This window comes from Rhinatrema bivittatum, chromosome 8, assembly GCF_901001135.1.
Source record: "Rhinatrema bivittatum chromosome 8, aRhiBiv1.1, whole genome shotgun sequence".
In the NCBI taxonomy this organism is placed as follows: domain Eukaryota; kingdom Metazoa; phylum Chordata; class Amphibia; order Gymnophiona; family Rhinatrematidae; genus Rhinatrema; species Rhinatrema bivittatum.
The window spans coordinates 64191611-64209062 of record NC_042622.1 but is presented as its reverse complement, the minus strand read 5'-3'; positions in this window follow the sequence as shown (position 1 = coordinate 64209062).

Here is a 17452-nt window from a genome sequence, read left to right as displayed (position 1 = left end):
ACAGGATGGCAGAGTGGAGGTAGTGTGGTCCCTGTGGTTTTGATAGGGGATAGACAGGCTGGCAGAGCTGAGGTAGTCAGGTCACTGTGGTTTTGATAGGGGCAACACAGGCTGGCAGAGCGGAGGTAGTCAGGTCGTTGTGGTGTTGATAGGGGAAAGACAAGGAGGCAAGACAAGACAAGGCTCAGCATGCAGCTCAACTGTCAACCTGGGCGTACTGTCCACCCGACCCGTCTTGAAACATGGACCAAGGAGTCTAACACGCGTGCTAGGACCTGAAACATGATGCCTGGGTGGGGTGCAGCATTGCTGCTGTGCACAGGGCCAGTGCAAGGGTATTAGGCACCCTAGGCAAACCTTACAGCCTGGTGCCCTACCCCCACCTCCCCATACACACTTTTAAATTATGCATTTAACACATATTTTACATGAAAAGTGACATTCTGAGGTAAAATTAATATATATGTTATTGTGATAATTTCATGCACTGCTGTGATGCCAACAAGAAAACTTTGCATCTTGGAATTCATATGGCATCATACCTATTGTGATATATTTCGGCATGGTCCTCCCGTATCAACACAGTATTATCTGCCAACACTCAAAGAATAACAACCCTACCTATGAAAAAGAATACCACAAATATTACACCAGAATCTAAAATATCAATACACCTCCTATCAGGAAAATAGAACAGGCCAAGCTAAAGCTACTACAGATCCCTACAGAGAAACCACATATTAAAAGAATGCTTCATCTCAGTCTTTGCATGCAGAACACAAACCCTCACCAAATGCAGAATAAAGCCACATAAAGTATAAATAGAAATGTGCAGACAACTACTGAACTGTAAAACACATCATGCCAGACTCTATACAGTGCAACAATGGAAAAACAAAAATTTCACCATTCCTCATGAAACAATCAATAAAATCAAGATATATAAATCATTAATAATAATAGTAAAATCATACTAATAAAATAATTTTAAAACAGCTGATGAATAGAATATCCAATAATTAAAGACTCATGCAAATTTTGAAAGCTTTACCAAACACCAATAAAATATTTCAAATAGCAGACACATCACATACTACCCAATAATTAAAATGGTAGTCAATCAAGAAAAATGAATTTAAAAAGCCACCTTTACTTACCCTCTCCAGCAGTTCTCCTACTCCTTTCCCTTGCAGGCCACACCAGAAGCAGCAGTAGCTGCTGAAGCTGTCCTCACTGTCCTCTTCCTTAGGGACCACAACCAGTCTCTTCTGTCTCTCTCTCTCTCTCTCACGCACACACACACACCAGTCACACCCTCAGGACCAGTTTCTGTCTCTCGCACACCAATCAACTCCCCAACCAGTCTCTCTCTCTCTCTCACACACACACCAGTCATCTCCCTGATCAGTCTTTCTCAAACATACACATGTCACCTCTCTGGCCAGTCTCTCTCAATCACACAATGCTCTCGCTCTCTCTTACTTACACACAGGCAGGAGATCGACTGCAGGTCGTTCAGCGGCGGTCCGGAACCCCCACTGAATGACCTCCTGCAGTCGATCTCCTGCCGGCGCCATTTTCAGTACGGAAAACGATTCGCGGCAAGAAATCGCTTCCTGAACCCCGCTGGACTCCCAGAAACTTTTGGCCAGCTTGGGGGGGCCTCCTGACCCCCACAAGACTTGCCAAAAGTCCAGCGGGGGTCCGGAACGACCTCCTGCGTCGAATCGTTTTTGTCTATGGCCGCCGCCATTTTGCGGCGGCCATTTTGCAAAATGGCGCTGGCTGAAGACAAAAGGATTCAATTGAGGGGGCCGTTCCGGACCGCCACCGTTCTGGACCACCGCTGGATCCCCAGGTAATTTAAAGCATTTGGGGGGGTTCGGGAGGGTGGGGGATTTAATTTAAAGGGTCGGGGGTGGGTTTTAGGGGGTTGGCTCACGATTTTAACGATTTTTCACGATATTTTTAAAACCCAAACGGCAACAATACGATTCCCTCCCCCTCCCAGCCGAAATCGATCGTTAAGACGATCGAGGACACGATTCACATCTCTATAATTCATTGCCTGAGGATTTAAAAGCCGGGACAGTAACTTTTAAACCGGTGGGCTGGTGTGCATGTGCATGCATTTGTCAGCCCACACCCAGGGGCACAGCCATTTTATAATATTTGCACATATATGCATGCATGTTATAAAATAGCCTGATCACGTGCAAAAGTGCACACAATTTTAAGTGGACACATGCTTATGTGCATAAATGCCATTTCTACCATGCAAGTGGGGGGATTTTAATATACATGCACTGCCATTACCATTTTTCCCAGTTCATTCCCAGTTTACCCAGATAAGGGATAGGACTTCCAAACCCCCTAGTTTAATAGCCTCCCTTATCTACTGTTAGCCCCAACCCTTAAAACCCCGCCGATCTGTCTCTTTGTCTTTATTTTATAACTTATATGTCATCCATAGCAGAAGTAAAGTTACACATAAGGTGACTCCAGTTCACCTGTGTGCGTAAGTATTTATGCACTAATTTGAAGTTGAAATCCAGGAACGCATATGCCCCACCCAGACCATGCCCATGCACCGCTCCTTTTTTGGAACTTTTCATTTGTGCGTGCAGCGGGAGATTCGTGTGTACTCAGGTGGCTTTTAAAATCCGCTCAGTGCATACCAACTCGACTTGTACACGTATCTCCTGGTTTTGGCGTGTACTGGGCTTTTAAAATTCACCTTTAAAAGTTCCCTTCCTATCTGTAGGAAGTGATTGAAGGCTTATCTTTTTGCACAGACCTTTAGTAATGTTAATTAAGAGCCACAGTTTGTAGCCTGTACTGTCTATACTAGTTAAACTCTAACATGTAGACCTGGGTTGGGTTAGTACTCTAAATGAATTCTGAAGGTGCAGCTGTTGGGGTATTTGTGAGTGCTGATCAACCTTTTTATTCTGTTAGTTGTGTTTGTCATTGTGACCCGCCTAGAACTATTGTGGGCTGAAAATATTTTAAATAAATAAATAAAAAGGGGAGCAAGCTCTCTGTAGAGCATTTGTAAGCTCCAGGGACACTATGCCAGCTGATCCAACTGGATTCCTCCTTAATTGGGCATCTATACCAACTCATTCCTGCAATGAGTACCATGGTTACATTAGTCTGTTAATGTTGAACCTCAACGAATGAGAGCGGAATGCTTGAGTTTGATGATGAATAGCACCAGAATTATTTTTACCATCTTACAGAACACTTACTGTGCATGATTTGATTCTTGGGACGACTTAGCTACCCCTTGCTGGCGAGATACTGTCATGCTGGGTTGTGTGTTCATGTCAAATAAACAGGTTGGTTGGACTCAGTTGAAGTGTTCCTGGTGTGCTTGAAATGCATGTGCCTGAGTGAGAAGTGCAGCAGAATGAGTGAGAGGGATGTAACCCCTTGTTGAGGTATATAAAATGATGGAAAAGATTTCCCTGTTGGGTACGGGTCATTTTCCCCAAATTTATTCAATGGGTTCTTAATTTATTTAGTGGGTTATTAGATTAAATCATGCAGATGGTGACGTGGACCTGTATAGAGACAGCTGGGGTGGCAGTTAACCACACTCTCCTCTCTAATTGGAAAAGGATATGAACTCTGGCCACATGCTGCCCACTAGTGCTGGCTAAAATAAAAAGTGGCAGACACTCCATTCAAACCTTAACTTTTAACTTTACTTCCGGGTTCTCGAGCCAGCATGTACATTGATTTGCATAGGGTAAAAATAAAATAAAATAAAGTGTCAGTACTGAATACATCAGAATTCATGGGAATCAATAGCCAGTATAGTGCCGTCTCCCCTCAGATATATTATATAGTACTCATGAAACATGATGGGACAGCCTCTCAGCCTTCATTGGAAAATCTTTGAGATCTTCCACCTATTAATTCTCCAGAATATAATGATTACATTTACCAAATACTCATTTCTTCTTCAGCATACCTACCCCATCCACCAAGGGTTAGGCTAATTGCTCAGATTCTTCTTCAGTGCTACCTCAGTTCCAAATTTTTCTCTATTTATTTATTTATTTAATTGTAAAAAATATCCAAGCAAAAATAAACTAATACAGAAACAGCACATAGAGAACCTCATATAATAGGAAACAGCATTATAGGTAATCAGAATCATAACAAGATTTCTCATATTCTGTCAGACCACAATAAAAGGGAAATCCAAAAGCAAGAAAGTATTGAGAAGAAATAGTTAATAATATAAACTAATAATACACTGAGCGAAGGGGAAAGAACCCTCAAATAATTATAGCACCAGTATCATAAGAGAACGTCTAACTTGTGACAGAGGGAGCAGGTCCCTGCGGGAGTCTATTAGGGATGTGAATCGTTTTAGGACGATTAAAATTATCGTCCGATAATTTTAATATCGTCTTAAACCGTTATGGAACACAATACAATAGAGATTCTAACGATTTATCGTTATAAATCATTAGAATCGTGAGCCGGCACACTAAAACCCCCTAAAACCCACCCCCGACCCTTTAAATTAAATCCCCCACCCTCCCGAACCCCCCCCAAATGAGTTAAATAACCTGCGGGTCCAGCGGCGGTCCGGAACGGCAGCGGTCCGGAACGGGCTCCTGCTCCTGAATCTTGTTGTCTTCAGCCGGCGCCATTTTCCAAAATGGCGCCGAAAAATGGCGGCGGCCATAGACGAACACGATTGGACGGCAGGAGGTCCTTCCGGACCCCCGCTGGACTTTTGGCAAGTCTCGTGGGGGTCAGGAGGCCCCCCACAAGCTGGCCAAAAGTTCCTGGAGGTCCAGCGGGGGTCAGGGAGCGATTTCCCGCCGCGAATCGTTTTCGTACGGAAAATGGCGCCGGCAGGAGATCGACTGCAGGAGGTTGTTCAGCGAGGCGCCGGAACCCTCGCTGAATGACCTCCTGCAGTCGATCTCCTGCCGGCGCCATTTTCCGTACGAAAACGATTCGCGGCTTGAAATCACTCCCTGACCCCCGCTGGACCTCCAGGAACTTTTGGCCAGCTTGTGGGGGGCCTCCTGACCCCCACGAGACTTGCCAAAAGTCCAGCGGGGGTCCGGAAGGACCTCCTGCCGTCCAATCGTGTTCGTCTATGGCCGCCGCCATTTTTCGGCGCCATTTTGGAAAATGGCGCCGGCTGAAGACAACAAGATTCAGGAGCAGGAGCCCGTTCCGGACCGCTGCCGTTCCGGACCGCCGCTGGACCCGCAGGTTATTTAACTCATTTGGGGGGGGGTTCGGGAGGGTGGGGGATTTAATTTAAAGGGTCGGGGTGGGTTTTAGGGGGTTTTAATGTGCCGGTTTTGCGATTTTTAGATTTTTAGATTTTTCACGATTTTTCACGATTTTTCACGATATTTTACCCCCCCAAACGGCAACAATACGATTCCCTCCCCCTCCCAGCCGAAATCGATCGTTAAGACGATCGAGGACACGATTCACATCCCTAGAGTCTATCATTAAGAAATTGATTCAGCTGGGAGGGTTCAAAAATACATATTTAACTCCTTTAAATTTAACTACACACTTACAGGAAAAATAAAGCCAAAACAAAGCCCCCAAACTAGTGACAGCTGGACACATCAACAAAAAGTGCTTTCTCTTAGATTGAGTTGCTTTAGCTGCATCAGGAAATATTCGAACTTTCAATCCTGAAAATAAGACATCTCTATTGCGAAAGAACAATTTCAAGTTAAAGTCGTGGTCTGGCTCAATAGCAAATGTTACTATTAGTGTAAAAGACTCAGTTCTTTCCTAAGAAGATTTTCAAGAAATGAAGATAAATGTGAAAGTTCTATTGAAAGTATAGAGCCCTTTTTCTCTTATGCTTTTTTATAGGCAAATAAAAAGCCTTCAAAAACTGGAGGGAGCAAATTTTCTGAAACTTTCAAGTTTACCATAAAGAATCAGAGCAGCATCTCCACAGGAGATACCAATTGTTTCTTGGGAAAATGTATTATCTTGATGTTTTGACGATGGATAACATTTTTCAGATTTTCTACTTTATTTTGCAGATACAAATGACCAGAAGAGATAACTCCCACCAAGTTTTTAGGGCTGTCTCTTTAGTTTCCAGTTGTTCCACTCTTAGCAAAATCCCAGCTTTGTGAGATTGTGAAGCATGAACTGTACTGGATAACTCCTGATGAAATGATGCAAATTGTGCCACTTGAAGAGAAAACTTCATTATGGCTTCGCAAATTAAATCAAGAGTAATGTTAGGGGGTTTAGTTAGAAGGGAAGGAAATACCTCTGTTTTAGTAGGTCCCTCCATATTGGGCAAAAGAGAAGAAAAACCAGCAGGTGACCCTGCTGCCTCCAAACAGCGAGAAGTTTCCCCAAGATTCTGCTCCTCAATTCAGGCATCTCCCAATGCCAGCCAGTGTTGCGATGTCATTGATTTGAGATGGAGCACTTCCATTCCTGTCAATACTGGTCACAGAGACCACAGGTTGGGGAGGCCCATGGCACTGCTCTGGAGTGAATGAAAGCTCTGAGTCAGGGGCAGCAGCAGATGAACCATCACCTGGCAAACTGTCCAGCGACTGCTCTACAGAGCCAAACTGAAGGTCCTGGCTCCAGAGGAGATGCTTATCCATCAGACCCTTCGGCGTTGAGGTAACTGACATATCTGGATACACTCGAGCCTTGCCCTTTCTTTTGCCCATGGAAAATCATGGAGGTAAAAGGTAAGAAAACCATATTTTATAGAGTAAGAGGGAGTCCTTTAGCGTGTGGCCATCTTGGAATCCACATCTTCTCAAATATTTATAAAGGAATAGAATTCACGCCTTTGAACTTTCCCAGATATCTCCTATCAAAATTCACATCCAAAGAGGAGACAGCGTGCAATTTCTGTTCTTAGAACTACTCACAACCTCTTGGTCTCTGACCTCCTACTTGTTTTCCACATCCCTCCATTCCAGTGCGTGTAGATTTTCCCCAGCTTCCTCAGACCTCTGAAGCATTTTTCCCAGTTCATCAGTTCCTTGGGAGGAGGAAGAAACTTCTCTACTTCATGGTCTTGGGCCTTTCCCCTTGAAGGGAAGAGCCCCTATAGGGCCCCACTTCCACTAGGAGACTACTCTATTCAGCTATATCCCTGGAGGCCTCACCCTGAGAAGGGTAGAAACAAAAAGGGCCCAATTTTTCAAAATCTTCCTACTTTTATACCTCCTGCTAAACCTTTATCACTAATCAGAGAAACCTATATTCTTAAGGGAACTTACACACCCCTTAACCCAAACCACATTGTCATATTGAACTGAAATGCTTAATGCTCTAAAATGCCATCTAGTGGTTATTTGCTAGTATTACAACTGCAAACATATTTCCCAAACAAGTCAAACATGATAATTGAAAGCTCTCCCCCAGCCAGAACATCTTGTGTGCTTAGAAACAAAATAAAGCCTCAATTTGGGAGACTTTCCACAGGTAGAACACCCAAGGTCCACCCCTAGAGAGCCTGCAACCTCCATGGAAGATGAAGGAATTGGTAGATTCCATAAACTTTTAGAGGTTAATTTTCAAAGCTATTTACCAGTGGGTAAACAGATATTTTCCCAGTTAAAATGACTAAGCTGAAAATTCCTCCCCCCCCCCCCCCCAATCCGGCCCAGGTAAAAAAAAAAAAAAGTATGCAAGGGCTTCCATAATGCACATAGGGCTGGATTTTAAGATTTAGGCGCAGGCATAAATTTGCGCACGCAACCCGGCACACACAAATCTACACCTGGCTTTAAAACATGCGCGCACAGCCATGCGCATGTTATAAAATCCAGGGTTGGCGCGTGCAAAGGGGTACACACTTGTGCACCTTGCATGCACTGAGCCACGCAGCCTTCCTCCGTTCCCTCTGCACTCCCCCACCTTCTCCTCCCTTCCCCTACCTAACCCACCCCCCAGCCCTACCTAAAACCCCTCCTTACCTTTAACTTAGAAGTTGCGCCTGCCTCCGGGCAGGTGTAGGTTGTGCGCGCCGACCAACGGCCAGCCAGCGATCCCAGGCACAGCAGCAAATGGCCGCTGTGCCTGGAGGCTCTGTCCCTGCCCCGCCCCCCCTTTTCAAGCCCCGGGACATACGCACGTCCCAGGGCTTGCGCGCATTGCCGGGCCTATGCAAAATATGCTTGGCACGCGCAGGAGAGGTTTTATAGGGTTACGCATGTATATTACGCGCGTAACCCTTTTAAAATCCACCCCATATTTTTTACTGGACTGTGAGGAGGCCTTCCCAGAAGCATTTTTAAGTCGGGGAGGAAAATAGCATACATTCGTGACTTTTTTACACATACACTACTCTAATCCTCAGTCACCTTTACAATAAAGCATGTGCAAAGTAGGTGGCTGATTTTAACACACATATGTTATGCTAATTTTAGTTCAAATCTTTTTTATAGATTTTGCCAAAAACATGTACAGATAGAAAACATATGGCAATGAGGGGTATTTTTCACACTGCCATATGAACAATCGTAAACTGCGAAACCATTAGCATATGATAGACATACACTTCAAATTTCTACAAACCCCATATAAAATCCTTCTATGCTCCCTCCATCCCCATTCCCTAACATATGTGTTTATCTCTAGAGAAGGACCTTAATTCTGCGATATCACATCATATATAACAGTGATTTAAACACCTAAGCTACATTATTTAATATAAAATGTCACACTCTGTGCAATATAAACTGTAAAAAACAACCCCAAATCTTCAAAAACTTTGTTTCCTGGGCACATCTATTTTCTCCACATATTTCTCCAACAGACAGTTGTGATATAAAACATTTCTCAATTGCAAAAAAAGTAGGGGGATCCGAAATTAACCATTTTGCAATATAGCTTTATTTGCTAGTAATTCTTTCCATACAGATAGTTTTGTGCATTTTTTTAAATTATAACCTTTCAAAACATCAAAAAGAAAAATTGAAATATCCATGGTTAATATTGCATTCATCATCTTATGGATATACTGTTGTACCTTCCTTCAGAATTCCTGCATAGAGGCACATGATCAAAACTGGTGGCCCAAAGATCCTTTGATATTTTATATAAGTTTTAGATTGGATAAGACTTAGAATTAGATTTTAAGAGCCGCATGTGGATGCACACGGACGCGACAATTTTAAACTTTGCACGTAAACACGCGTGTGTTTTGAAATCGTTTATTCACATATACATGTATGCACGACTTCATATTTACACGCGCATATGTGTGCAAATGCCGCTTTGCTCGCATAAGTGGGAAGGATTTTACTAGACACGCATGCCAACGCAATTACCTCTATTCCCAGTTAGTCCCCAGTTCATCCCAGTAAAGGAGAAGACTTCCTAACCCACCTAGATAACTAGCCTACCTTTTTCCCTATTAGGCTCGAGCTTAAAACCCCACTAACTACCCTATTTTTCTTTGTTTTTTAACATACAGGCTGTCCACAGCAGAAGTAAAGTTACGTGATCGGGGACCGTGGTGCGCACTTGTGCGTATAACAACTAACATGCAGACTTCATTGTGCAGTGCCGCCTGACCATGTCCCGCCCACGCCCTGCCCAGACCATGTCCATACCCCACTCCTTTTGGCAAAAATAATTTTTGTGTGCATACCAGGAGATATGTGCGTACCCGCACGAGTTTTAAAATCCGCACGGTGTGCGCAGCGCTGAGTTACACTCATATCTCCCAGCTTCGGCGCATGTAGGGCTTTTAAAATCAACCAGTTAGTGCGTAAGTACATTTTTGAGTGCAGTAAAGCCTAATCAGGAACTTAATTTGAATTATCACAGATCCCAGAGAAACATGAGCAGTCAACTCTATTCCCAAATCTTGTTTCCACCCCTCTAGTTTGTTATAAAGCTGAAAGGGTACTTGTCTTTCCCTTGAGTGTTTCATATAAGGAAGAGATTGTGTTTTCTACTGAGTCATCAAGATCAAAAAGGTCAATAAAGAATTCTCTATTTTTATGGCATAGTTCCTGCACATCCAAAGAAAGAATCACCGCACCATCCTCGTTAAATAATTGAAACACTGCTTGGTGACCCTTGTTCCACCACTCCACAAAAAGAAGAAAGTGAAGGCCAGGAAGGAAGTTTTTATTTCCTGTAGTAGACAGAAATCTATCCAGTTTTTTTTAATAATATTCCTGATTTAGGTAAACAAGGTCTGAAAATTTAATACCTGCATCTGGGATGTGTCTCTATGCAGATAAATACCCAAATATATGAATGAGTCTTTTGCCCATTGCACTGGAAAATCTGGACCTCATGTTTCAATCACAGAGTCCAAAATCAGTAGAACTATTGATTTATCTAGATTAAATCACAGGTCTGCTCAAGTAACATAAGCTGAGAACACTTCCAAAAAATTGGGGAGTGAGAATTGAGGGTCTACAAGGTGAATGAGAATGTCACCTGTGAATGCAGCCACTGTGAACATATGGACTGCCAATTTCTACATAGAAATCCCTTTAATATTAGCATTCTCCCAAACTCTTTTCAAGAAAGACTACGGGTAAGATAAAAAATAGGGAGGACAGAGGGTAACCCTTTGCAATTCCAAAATCCTCAGACTGCATCCCATTTACCAATATTGATGTAACAGGATTATTATTAAGAATACTTATGACCCTTAAAAAGTAATTTTCTATGACCATGACCTTAAGAGTCTTTAACATAAAAGACCAATCGACATGGTCAAATGCATTTTCAGGTTCAAAACTTATTAATGGAATCCACTGCATTCCATTGAAGCAACAATTCTACGAACATTCAGAAATGAACATCATCCTGTTGTGCGCTCCGTCTGTGGTCCCACCGTGGATGGCCCTGCTCACCTCGCTCGCGCTCCAACAGGCCCTGGTTCAGCTTCTCCCACAGCCGCAGCCAGTCGCTGCCGTCCCCGGCGCTTCTCGTCGCATCTCCTGCTCCGTCCGGGCCCTCGACCTCCCAGGCTGCCCTGCAGGCGTCTCGCAGGGCCTCGGCATCCTCCCTCGACGGGACCACTCCCCTAGGTGCACGCGCGCGGATCCCGTGGCCCTCACTCCGTGGCGCACGGGGATGATGTCACCTGAATCGACTACTTAAGGCGAGGCCCTTTCCCCAGTTCCTCGCCTTGGCAAATGGGTCGTCACCATTATGTGAGCTAGTTGCCATCCTCGTTCCTGTGTTCCTGTGCTTGTTCCAGTATTTCTGTGTTTCTGTGCTTGTTCCAGTGTTCCTGTGCTTGTTCCAGTGTTCCTGCATCCATTCCTGTGTTTCTGCATTTGCTCCTATGTTCCCATGGTCCTTCCTGTGTTCCAGCACCTGTTCCTGTGTTTTTTCATTCCTGAGTCTTGTTCCATGTGCCGCAACCCAGGTTGTTCCTTTCTTGGACTGATACCCGGTACTGACCTCGGCTTGCCTCTGACTACACTTGGACTGATACCCGGAACTGACCTTCGCTTGCCCTTTGACCACACTTGGACTGATACCTGGAATTGACCTTCGCTTGCCCCTGACCATGCTTGGACTGATACCTAGAACCGACCATTGCTTTGGCTGACCTTCCTCGGATGGATACACTGGTTTTGACCCTTGTGCACCATTCGGACCCTCTCTTTGCTTCTCCTGTGACCACCAGGTCTGCCTGCCTTGACGCTGCCCACGGCCTTCCTCGAGCTAGACCACTAGGCACTGCCTATTCTGCCCGGAGGACCTTCAGTTCATGCTTCGTACCCGTGGTCTCCGGTACTCTCTGTTCCGGTCTAGCTCGTCTGTTCACCGTCAGTTGTGCACCTCTACTCTTCGTGGGCATACCTCTCCATCATCTCTCCAGGAGACCCGCAGAGGCCCACCTAAGCCCAGGCAGTCTGGGAATCCAAGGGCTCAACCCGCGGAGCCCCCGGGCCAATATTGGTGAAGTTCCAGCTAGCCTCTGTCTCCTTGTGTGCTCTGCCTCCTGGCGGTAGGCGCCCTCTGGGTCCCCCCAGAGGGCCATACCAATCCTGCCCCAGGCCAAGGGTCCACCTCCAGCACAATACATCCCTATATAAAACCAACTTGGTCTTCCCCTATCAGTGAGGGTAATATTCTTGCCAACCTATTTTCTATGATCTTGGCTAACAGTTTCACATTGAAGTTCAGTATGGAGAACTCTCTGTACGAACCTGGAAGTTCAGGGTATCAACTAGGCTTCAGGGATTATGGCAATAAGGGGCTCATCAGGAGAGAGAGAGGAAAGTGTCCTTCTGCCATGGATGCCTCAAAGCTTTCCCCTAAGGGTAGCAAAATATTTTCAATAAAGGGTTTAGAAAATTCAGCTGAGGAACCTTTGGGACCTGGAGCCTTACTGTTAGGGTTTTGAGGTGTTTGGGTGGATTCTTAGGTACTGTGGCAGGTGACCACGCCCACGGGGAGGAGCCCCGTGGGGAGCCACAGTATTGGGCTAGACTCAGGATGCACAAACACTGAATTGTCTTTTATTAAACAGCAGATGTAAGCCACCAGAGGTGGCAGTAGTGAGTAGGTTCTGAAGTAGCAGTCCAGGGACCCTCGGCAGAGGGACCCTTCTCTCAAGTTGGTATAGGGAGGTTCCGGTGTAGGGTTCCCAGCTGTAGATGAGATAGACTGAGAATTAGATTACTCACTAGATGGTAGCTGTTATGTAAAAGGTTTCCACCAGGCAGAAGTAGATGGTTCCAGGCACCGAGGCAGGGAGAGCAGGCCCTCGAGGAAGGAGCATCTGATCCTAGTAAGGCACCTGAAAGAAGAAGAAGGGCCCCCAAGGAGCGGGTACCCAGGTTAGTAGTTACCCCGAAGGGTAAAGGGAAAGCTTCCAGTGGCTGCACGGAAGTGGCAGAGCATCGTAGATCGGAGGAGTCCAATCCGAAATCCAGTCCAGACCAGTCTTTGCTAACTCGATTAGCTAGCAAATGCAGGCAAGCTAAATACCTGGATGTTGTGATGTCACTCGAGGGGGACGCCCCCGAGGTTCATGCCAATGCTCGAATAAAGATGTGGGTAGCGTGCACACGCGAGCGAACCCTAGTAGGACCCTTGGGAGGAACATGGCAGGAGGCAACACTATAGCTGTTCCGGGGACGCTGGAAAGGGCGGCTTGCAGACGCGGCGGTAGCCATTTTCTTAAGGTAAGCGGGAGGAGCCGAGAACAAGGTGAGGCATAAGGGGTGAAGCTGTCTGAGATCGGACGCAACAGTACCCCCCTTCAAAGGGTGCCCTCCAGGCTTCCTACCTGGTCTTGGTTTCTGAGGATGCATTCTGTGGAATTGTTGAAGTATCTCTTTATCCATGATATTTGCTTGAGGTTCCTAAGAGTTATTTCGGGTCCATAAACTTCCCATGACAGAAGGTATTCCCATACTCTGCCTCATTTCCTGACATCAAAGATAGTGTCTACCTTATATTCGATGTCTTCTTCTGCATCAATAGGTGTTGGTTCAGGTGTCTTAGTTGAAAACTCACTAAGAATTAATGGTTTCAATAGTGAGACATGGAACACATTATGGATCTTTAATGCTGGTGGTAGTTTTAATCTATAGGTAAGAGTACCAAATCATCGGAGAATGGGGAAGGGTCCGACGAAGCGAGGAGCAAAACAAGCTGAAGGTAGCTTGAATCTTAGGTGTTTAGTAGACAGCCATGCTTTATCACCAGGCTGAAATTCTGGAACCTTGACGTGATGAATATCATAGCTTTTCTTTGCTATTTGTTCTGCTTTGTGAAGCATTTCTTGAGTTTTAGTCCAAAGTTGTTTAATATTTGTAGCAGTAGATTGAGCTGCCGGGGATGACACTGAAAGTGGAAGTGGTAAGGGTGGAGCTGGTAGTCGCCCGTAGACCACTTCAAATGGTGTTGATCCAGTAGATGTTGCTAGATGAGAGTTGATGGCGAATTCAGCCCAGGGCAACAGTTCAGCCCAATCATTTTGACATGAGACAACATAGGCCTGAATGAACTGTTTGAGGGTTCTATTCATCCTCTCTGTTTGCCCGTTTGACTGAGGATGGTATGCAGAGGTGAAGTTGAGAGAGATATCAAACTTCTTGCACAATGCCTTCCAGAACCTGACTGTGAATTGAGTTCCTCTGTCTGAGACGATGTGCTTAGGCATCCCGTGTAGGTGAAAGATGTGAGTTATAAAAAGTCTTGCTAATTCTATAGCTGAGGGCAAGCCAGGGAGAGCCACGAAGTGAGCCATCTTTGAGAAACGATTCACTGTTACCCAGATGGTATTGTTTCCTCCTGAAAGTGGTAAGTCTACCACAAAGTCTGTAGCAATGTGGGTCCAGGGCTCTTCTGGCACTGGCAGCGGTTGGAGAATGCACTAAGGATGGCTGTTGGCAGTTTCTGTCTAGCACAATTGGTACATGAGGCAACGTAGGAGAACGTGTCTTCCTTCATGTGGGCCACCAGTAGTACCTCTGTAATTTTGCTAGGGTTCTGCATTGACCAGGGTATCCAGCCAGTTTAGCATCATGAGTCCAAGCTAATAGCTTTTTCCTTAGATTTTTGGGTACAATGGTCTTACCCGTAGGTACAGGGTGAGTAGCTGATAAGATAACCTTCTTCGGGTCAATGATGTGTTGAGGTTCCTCTGGTACGTCCTCGGAGAGGAAAGAGCGAGATAGGGCATCTGCTCTGATGTTCTTATCTCCAGGGTGGTATTTCAGCACAAAGTCAAACCTGTTAAAGAACAGGGACCATCTAACTTGCCTATGGTTTAGGCGTTGAGCGTAGCGGAGGTACTCCAGATTCTTGTGATCCGTGAAGACTGTGATCTGATGTTGTGCACCTTCAAGCCAGGGTCGCCATTCTTCGAATGCCATCTTTATTGCCTGTAATTCTTTATACCCATGCCGTTGTTGCATCCGTCGGTCTCAGACAGCTTCATCACACATGCCTCACCCCAATATTCGCTTTCTCCACCAGCCTCGGGAAAATGGTGACTGCCGCGTCTGCTTGCCGCACACTCCGGCATCCCCGGAATGGCTATGGCAAGGCTTTCCACCATGATTCACCTGAGGGCATCGTAGTGTGCGCACTCACGTGCTACCCATGTCTTTATTCCAAACTTGGCGCAATCCTCGGGGGTGTCCCCCTCGAGTGACATCACTACATCCGGGTATTTAGGTTGCCCATTTTGCTGACTGACTTTGAGTTAGCAAGGATTGGATTCATCCAGTCTAAGCTACTCTGCTGCTTCTCGCTGCTGCTGGAAGCTCTCTTTACCCTCCGGGGTTTTACTAACTTGGGTACCCATTCCTCGGGGGCCCTAAGCTTCTTTCGTGGTGCCTATTCAATATCAAGGTACTCGCTCCTCGAGGGCCTGAGCTGTCTACCTTGGTGCCTGCTACTATTAGTTCTACCTGCTGGGAACTTCACCATTACACCTACAAGATTGTGAGTAATCTAACATCTACCAGTCTGTCTCACCTACAGCTCCTCATTGAAGATCTGCTTCGGAGCTCCCTATACCACCATTGTGGGACGGGTCTCCTCAGCCAAGGACCCCAGACTGCTGCTGCAGGAATCTACTCACTACTGCCACCTCTGGTGTGTTTGTGCATCTGAGTCTAGCCTGGTACTGCAGTTCCCCGTGGGGCTCCTCCCTGTGGGAGTGGCCATCACTGCAGCACCTAAGAATCCACCAAACACCTCAAAACCATAACACCGTAGTTCCTTTCCACTGGCGAGAAGCGACGGGAGAAAAATGAGCAAGGGTATAGAGTCTTGGAATCACCGGACTGGCTTAACATGGCCCCTACACCCACGTCAGAGGCATCGACCTCTATGATGAAGGGCCGGGTCGGATCCGGATGTCAGAGGCATGGCTTGCTTGAAAAGGCGTCTTTCAATTTCTGGGATGTTGTTACTGCCTCTGGATACCAATTGGTATCCAGAGGCAGTACCCTAAGAAATGTACCCTAAGAAATGTACCCTAAGAAAGGCACTGATTCCTTGTGGAATTCGCATTTTGACAGCTTGGCTTATAAGCGGTTCTTGCGGAGTCTTTGCAATACCCTTTTTACATCTTCCAGATGAGTGTTCATGTCTTGGGAAAAGATCAAGATGTCATCCAAGTATACAATGACACATTTATAGAGTAGATTGCGTAGGATGTCATTCATTAAGTTTTGGAAGACAGCCGGGGCGTTGCACAGTCCAAAGAGCATCACTAAATACTCAAAGTGCCCATCCCAGGTATTGAAGGCTGTCTTCCATTCATCGCTAGAGCGAATGTGAACTAGGTTGTAGGCTCCCTTGAGATCAAGCTTGGAGAATATCTTGGCTCCCTGTAGTCTGTCAAATAGCTCTGAGATGAGTGGTAAGGGATAGCGGTCTTTCACAGCGATCTCGTTTAGACCTCTGTAGTCAATGCATGGACGCAATGTTCCGTCCTTCTTCCCCACAAAGAAGAAACCTGCACCGGCAGGAGACTTGGAGGGTCGTATGAAACCTTTCTGGAGATTCTCCTGTATGTATTCAGACATAGCCTTTTTCTCTGCCACGGAGAGAGGGTAAACTCTTCCTTTGGGTGGTCCAGTGTTAGGCTTCAAATTGATGGCACAGGGGGGGCGTTTCAAGATGGCGATTTAGACGGACGTATGTGCTTCTGCTCCGAAAACGCTTTACCTAAAAAATTTAATCCGACTGGATCTTGGCTATCTATTCGGGAGATTTCTTCAAGAATGCCTCACAAGCGTAAAGCCAAAATCAGGGTATTCCCGGCAGACCCAGAATTTGCTACGGAGCAGCGTTTAATCACTCACTACACCGCCCCTGCACAGATTCAGCAGGCTTTAAGCCCCATTGGCGTTTCTGGAGGAGAAGGCCAGATATCACCCGGGGAAGTTACTCTAAGCCCGCCAGACCTCAGACAACGTGTGATTTCTTCCTCACCGAGTGTCTCCGTTCCTGCAGCGGTGGGGGATGAGGACTCCGCCCGACGACCCCTGCTTGCCGGGAGTAGCGGTGATGACCCGGAAGAGTTTCATTTTGCTGCTCTGTCGAGAGCCCCGACCCCCATGGGGGGAGAAGCGGTTGGAGGAGTGGCTGTCTCCGAGGGAGAGAGGAGAGCTCCGACAAGAGAAAGCGATTTAAACATCTTTGAAACCGAGGATTTAAACAAACCTGCAGTTGTCTCGATGGATTCCCTATGGGGAATGATGGCAGGTATGTCCAAGCTAATTAAGGAGCAAACGCTTCAAATTGTGGAATTGGGGAAGAAAATAGACTCTGTGTCTAAGGATAATCTCCTTGCACAGCAAGAGCAGGTGCAGGTCACAGAGTCTCTAAAATGTGATATGAAAAAATTGCAAGATACCTCAGCAGGTCTGGTCCGGGATACTCAAATTACTTCTAGGAGGCTTGAAGCGGTCGAAAATTATCTTAGACATTTGAACATTAGACTCTTAAATTT